This window comes from Microtus ochrogaster, linkage group LG4 (genome assembly GCF_000317375.1).
Source record: "Microtus ochrogaster isolate Prairie Vole_2 linkage group LG4, MicOch1.0, whole genome shotgun sequence".
NCBI classification, from domain to species: Eukaryota; Metazoa; Chordata; class Mammalia; order Rodentia; family Cricetidae; genus Microtus; species Microtus ochrogaster.
The window spans coordinates 32,059,133-32,066,018 of NC_022030.1; the positions used below are offsets into that span (position 1 = coordinate 32,059,133).

Consider the following 6,886-nt stretch of genomic DNA (forward strand, 5'->3'; position numbering starts at 1 on the left):
TTACTGAGAAAAGGTATCAAGTCACATAGTTAAATACAGATAAGATTTATAGGTTAATTTAAGTTGTAAGAGCTAGTTAGTAATAAGCCTGAGCTAATAAACCAAAAAGTTCGTAATTAAAACAAGACCCTATGGAAAATCGCGCCCAGGATGTAGAGCTGGCTGTTCCCAGTGGCGCTCCTGACACTAAGTTGGGTGGGGTAGAGAGTAGGGGGCGATAGTCAGTGGGGGGTGGGGGGAGAAGGAGGAGGTGGCAATTCACTTATAAATGGCACCCAAGCAGGACCCGAAGCCCAAATTCCAGGAGGGCAAGCGAGTGCTTTGCTTTCATGGGCCCCTTCTCTATGAAGCAAAGTGTGTAAAAGTTGCCATAAAGGACAAACAAGTGAAATACTTTATCCATTACAGTGGTTGTAACAAAATTTGGGATGAATGGGTTCCAGGAAGCAGAGTACTCAAATATGTGGACACCAATTTGCAAAAACAGCGAGAGCTTCAAAAGGCCAATCAAGAACAATATGCAGAGGGAAAGATGAGAGGGGCTACTCCAGGAAAGAAGACATCTGGTCTGCGGCAAAAATAATGTTGAGTGTAAACAAAGAAGAACAAGCAGAAAACATCTGGAAATGGAGATGGTGGCAGTACCAGTGTGACACCTCAGCCTCCTAGGAAGAAGAGAGCCCGGGTAGATCCCACAGTTGAAAATGAAGAAACATTCATGAACCGAGTGGAAGTTAAAGCAAAGATTCCAGAAGAGCTGAAACCATGGCTTGTTGATGACTGGGACTTGGTCACCAGACAAAAGCAGCTTTTATAATCTTCCTGCTAAGAAGAATGTGGATTCCATTTTAGAGGATTATGCAAATTATAAGAAATCTCAAGGAAATACAGATAATAAGGAGTATGCCGTCAATGAGGTTGTAGAAGGAATAAAGGAGTGCTTCAATGTAATGCTGGGCACTCAGCTGCTCTACAAATTTGAGAGACCAAAGTATACTGAAATTCTTGCAGCTCATCCTGATGCACCCATGTCCCAGGTGTATGGAGCGCCACATTTACTGAGATTATTTGTGAGAATTGGAGCAATGTTGGCCTACACACCTCTAGATGAGAAAAGCCTTGCTTTATTACTGAACTATCTACATGATTTCCTCAAGTACCTGGCGAAGAATTCTGCAACCTTGTTCAGTGCCAGTGATTATGAAGTGCCTCCTCCTGAATACCATCGGAAAGCTGTGTGAGGGGCGTGCCCTCTCCTGCCCGTGCTTGGATCTCTGTAAACAGTTTGGTTCTTAGTCCTTCTCTTGTACAAATGATGTACTTTGAAAACACAGTAGTGTATAACAGAATTGATGTTTGTTTTCTGTTTGATTTTAAACAGAGAAAATAAAAGGAGTCACTGCTCCTTTTTCCTTTCTTTTTTCATTTCAAAGTTTCTACCAGTGTATTCAGTGATGGACAGCAAAGCTGCTTTTGAATGCTGGTGGTTCTGTTCTTTTGACACAAAGCACTTTTATATGTGTTAATGCTCTGTGACAAAATGCTCTGATTCCTAGTGCCAAAGGTTCACTTCAGTGTATATAACTGAACACTCATCCATCTGTGCTCTTTTTTTTTTAAAATGGTGCTTAAGATCCCATCCTTTGCAAGTCATCCATGTTGTTCCTTAGGCATTTTATCTTTGCTTAATTGTTGAATAATGGTGGCTTGTTTTATGGTTTTTGTATTTGTGTCTGATGCACGTTTTAACAGGATAGACACAATGCATCGTGTAGCTACAGTTTTACGGAAAAGTCAATCTTGTAGGAGTTCCTTTTCAGATCTTCAATAAATGTTTTCTTTAAATTTCAAAAACAAAAAAACAAAACAAAACAAAACAAACAAACAAAAAAAAAACAAGCCCCTGTGTGTTTCTTTGGGACTGAATGGCTACTGGACCAGGCAGTATAGAAACTTCTATCTACAAGTAAATACATAAGTCATAATCAGAAAATTTCAAATTTGATTAAAATCTATATTGAAAAACACATTATACTAATTAGGTGAAGGATTGAATGAAGGTGGGATAGAAATATATATTTATTTTCAGAAAAATATATTAAAGCCTTGTTCTGATATAAATGTTGCATTTAGACCTACACAGAAACATGAAGATTTATATACAACTATATTTTAGTTAGGAAATTCATAATCACTTGCAAGAGTTTTTTTTTTTTACAAAGTTACATAGATGCTGGAGAAGGAGGATAATTTTCGAAGAGAAAACTGAAGTTGAAAAATATTTTTGTTATAGTTCTAGTTTTATCTATGTGAGCCAATGATAATTTTGTAAATGTAGCAAAATGAAATAAATTTGGTTTTATATTTTTGAATTAAATGAAAATTTTTGGTACAGATTATGCTGGATTCTTTTCCAAACAGTGAAACAGTGAAAACTGGGACCCAATGAGCATCCTTTAACAGTGTTTTGCAGCTCCTGATGATTTGTGTGCTATCTTTATACTTCCAGTGGCTGTTAAAGATTCAACACTGATTATCAAAAGGTAGAATCAATTATGCCAAATATCCATGTGGCATATCTCTCATTTAGAATTTCATTCCCTCTTATACCAAGGCAATCAATCTTATACATTAATCTTGTTTAGAGTCCACAAGCGGGAAATATTTTATCCATAAGTGTCTGAAAATACTATGGAACATTTTTCTTTACCATCTTTTTTTTCAAGTAGATGTACGAAAGATAATACCACAAAAATTTTAAGCATGTTATATGTTATATTACATGATATGATTGTCTTCTGATTCTCATGGTTGAGTCAGAAGGCACATGCAATATGTCTTTGTGTTTTTGTTTGTTGTTGCTTTTGATCTCTGAGACAGTGTCTTACTTGAAGCCTGTCTTGGAGACTTACTAATATCCTAGCCTGGCCTTCAATAGATTGCAATCCTCCAGCTTCTACCTCTCAAGTTCCCCTTTCAATTGCAAAACCAAATGTCAGTAACTGAGATGTAACTACATCCATTTCCTAGATTTTTGCAATTTGTGGGTGATGAACAGGCTTTCTAATTGTTTATTCTTCTACATCTCCTTAATAAACTGAAATCTCAAAAATAAGGAATTGTTACTCCATTTCCTGAGTTTTAACCTAACTCTTGATAACTGCCTTTCATACAAATTAGAAACAGGCTAGTTTTCTCACATAATATATTTAAATAACTTATTGAACTGTCAAACCGAAAATACATTCTCATACACTTCCTTTAGTTATTAATGTCTTTTTGCTTTTTACAAAGATTATAGAGCAAAATGCATAAAAGGAACGTCTCATTCACTGAATGTGATTCATTTTTGTTTTTTAGGGTTTTTTTTTGAGACAGAATATTCATTTTGTCACTATTCCTGGCCTTGAACTCATATTTTTAATTAGAAAATGGAACAATATTTATAATTCTAACATCTTTTGCATGGTCTAGGTAAAGATTTGAATGTCCTTTCTCATGAGCAGCCTGCATAACACCTTCTGGCAGTGAGAAATCTAGCCAGAAAGCAGAAAGTTTCCAGGATGGTTTCTGATTCATTTCTCTACATCCTGCAGCCCACACATGTGGTGTCTTCAGCAACAGGGTATTTCCAGTTGGTGAATCTTGTCTGGAGGATTGCAATCTATTGAAGGCCAGGCTAGGATATTAGTAAGTCTCCAAGACAGGCTTCAAGTAAGACACTGTCTCAGAGATCAAAAGCAACAACAAACAAAAACACAAAGACATGTTGCATGTGCCTTCTGACTCAACCATGAGAATCAGAAGACAATCATATCATGTAATATAACATATAACATGCTTAAAATTTTTGTGGTATTTTTGTAGGATATTTTTGTGGTATTTTTGTAGGATAGTATTACAACATACAGTGTCACCGCTGGGTAACATTATTGATATCTTCAAATTGAGTAGGGATGGGGACAGAAGATGAGAAAGAAGAGGGAGTAGTAAGTGGGTTCATCAATACTAAGGATGCAGGAAAATGCCTTGTGGAAACCTAGTACCTTATGGACTAATTTCAAAATATAATTTAAAAAAATGAGAATGAGAGAGATAACTCAGCAGTTAAGAGCACTTGCTGCTCTTCTAGAGGTCCTGAGCTAGATTTCCAGAGCAGATACCAAGAAAATTATAACCATCTACAACTCTAGCTCCAGAGGACTTAACACCTCTGGTCTTCAAGAGCAGTTGAATTCACATGTACACACCCAGAAACAAGCAAAACCATCTCCAGATAACTAAAAATAAGTTTTGTAAAAAGATTCTGAAAAGAATCCTTCTGTATGAGTGAACAATTTTGGTCCCACAAGACATGGCTTATTTAATGAAAATTATAATGAAAGACATGGAAAACTTTCCTAAGAGTTATTGGTTATAGAGGCTCCAGAAGGCTCCAGAATATCATTATTTCCATTGTCCTTAGTTATCCACCATAAACTTATCTCAATAATGAATAAAATCATCATCATCACCACCACCATCATCCTTATCATTATCATCCAAGACCAAATAAGAGACACAAGGCAAAAGTGGTGCTATTATCTTTGATTGGAATTTATGACCAAGTTCTATGGAATAAAAGGACTTGCAAGATGTTTGATATTTGCAATAGATTTTTCTTACAGCCAAATGATAAAAACAGTACCCTAAGCATATATAAACCACTAGTTTCCAGTACACTGCCAAATGGAAAAAAGGAAGGCATGTTTAGAAGTCAAAACAATTCAGGAATTTTACTGTGTATGACTAATAATGTCCATCGTACAATAGAATTGTCATTTATTCAAAGAAATCAGAAAATATGTTAAAGTAAAAGAAAAAAAGTATTTCACTCAATACAAAATTCCAAAATGATCTTCATTTAAATTTTAGAAACTGCTCAGTGATTTGAACTAAAATATGGTGTAGAGTTAATCAGTAGAATATAGGGTAGCAATGAAAATTATAGCAAATGGACTATGTAGAAAAGCAGCAGTTGTAAAGTATAAATTAAGCTAAAAATTTACTGGTTAACAAGAAGAGATCAGAGATAGAAGAAAACATGCAGTCAAAGTGAAATCAGATAAAGAGATTGTTATCATAAGAACGAGACTGAATAAATATGATCATCATACTTTTAGAGCTACTGAAAATATTAAAACATTGTGTAACAATTTGTACATGAGCAGGGTCACAGAAAGGGATCATGACAAAAAATAACATGGTATTTCAATGTTTTAGCAAGAACAAAACGTATAGTGTCTTGGGATATTATAAATTTCCTAATCAAGATAAACAGAAAACCATCCATAACTTAATTGAGGTAAAACTTCTAATGAACAGGTATGAGAGAGAAATAGTGAAGACTGAAAGTTTATGACATATTACATAGATTAGATGGTGCTCATCTTCTCAGAAATAAAGATGGGTAATATAGAGCCAACAAGATGTTCTAAACAAACAAAAAACAATAACAACAAGAACAGTGATAACTTTAAAGCATGGATACTTTATAACCAGTCACAAAAAAATCCTCAAAGAAGGGGAGAATTTGATGCTATTTTTGAATAAAAGAAAGAGAAGAGAGTGTATTTTGTGGTTTGAATGTGAAATGTTCCCTATAGCTCACAGTTTTGAATCTTTGGTCCTCAGGTGGTGGTGCTGTTTTGAAGGCTGGGGGCCTTTTTCAGGGTGGAGCCTTTCTGAAAGAAGTGTCAGCTAGTATCAGATCTTGAGCTTTTGTAGTCCTGCCTCATTTTCTGTTCACTCTGCTTATTGAGTCTGTGCTAACATACTCCTGCCCCTACGACCCTATGTTCCCCGCCACAATTGATTATATTCTCATGAACCCTAAGCCAAAACAAACCTACAAGCTACTCCTCCCCTAACTGACTTCTTGTTTTATGTCTTATAATAGTAATAATGAAAGAAACTATTTTCACACTGTGGAATGTTAAAGATGATTCTTCAAATCAAAAGGGATTGACATTGTGTAGTAACTTGGATTCACGCAGCTCATTAAAACAAAATATTGCACATGAAACTAGAATGTTTTTCACAATTTGTTTAAAAGTCAAGTAATAAGCTGATGTTTATAACACTATATGTAGGAACAAAACCAATGACTGAGATTGTAACAAGCAAGTACCTGAATTATTCACCTTCAAGGTTATTTTAAGATGAAATGTATGTAATGAAGACAAGAGCACATGGAACTTAATGAAATGAAGATGTTACATAAACCTTGCTCAGAAAATCCATGCCATAGTGAACAACATTCTGTTCCTCCAGTGCAAAATGAAAGAAGATGCACAGAGAAGAAACAATTGAAGGATGTATAACACAACTGTAGACCCAAACTCTCATCACATGAATTTATTCAATGATACCCAGAAAAGATTCAAGTGGAGGTATAACAGAGCTGTACACCAAAACTCTCATCATATGAATTTACTCACTGATACAGAGGTTTCCAAGGTAGATATAAAGCAAAACACAAATATTTTTTTTCAAGAAAAAAAGGTTCCTTCACATAAAAAGACACAGTAGTTTGAAATTGAGAGTCGAGAGTATGTTGCTCGAGGCACACATCTGAGTAAGCCAGAATGGCAGCATTAACTTTAGGACAAATGGACAACAAACAATAGCCCATCACACATCACAGTGATAAAATAACCACAATTTTTAAAAGAAGATACATGTGAATTAACTGATGTTATCTTCAGAGACTATAAATTTAAAAATCATAACAATAACGGGGAGACTGAAAGAAAAGTAATATCTCAAAGTTTATCTTGACAAGAACCATAGTGGAACCACAATTGTAAGCATTGCAGTGTGTTTCTACATCAGAAATTTATGTATG

The 6,886-nt window shown here is 35.1% G+C and overlaps 1 pseudogene; it reads left to right on the forward strand.

Moving 5' to 3' along the window:
- Nucleotides 1-267: 267 nt before the first annotated feature.
- On the forward strand, nucleotides 268-1,321 carry LOC101988749 (annotated as a pseudogene).
- The last annotated feature ends 5,565 nt before the right edge of the window (nucleotides 1,322-6,886 follow it).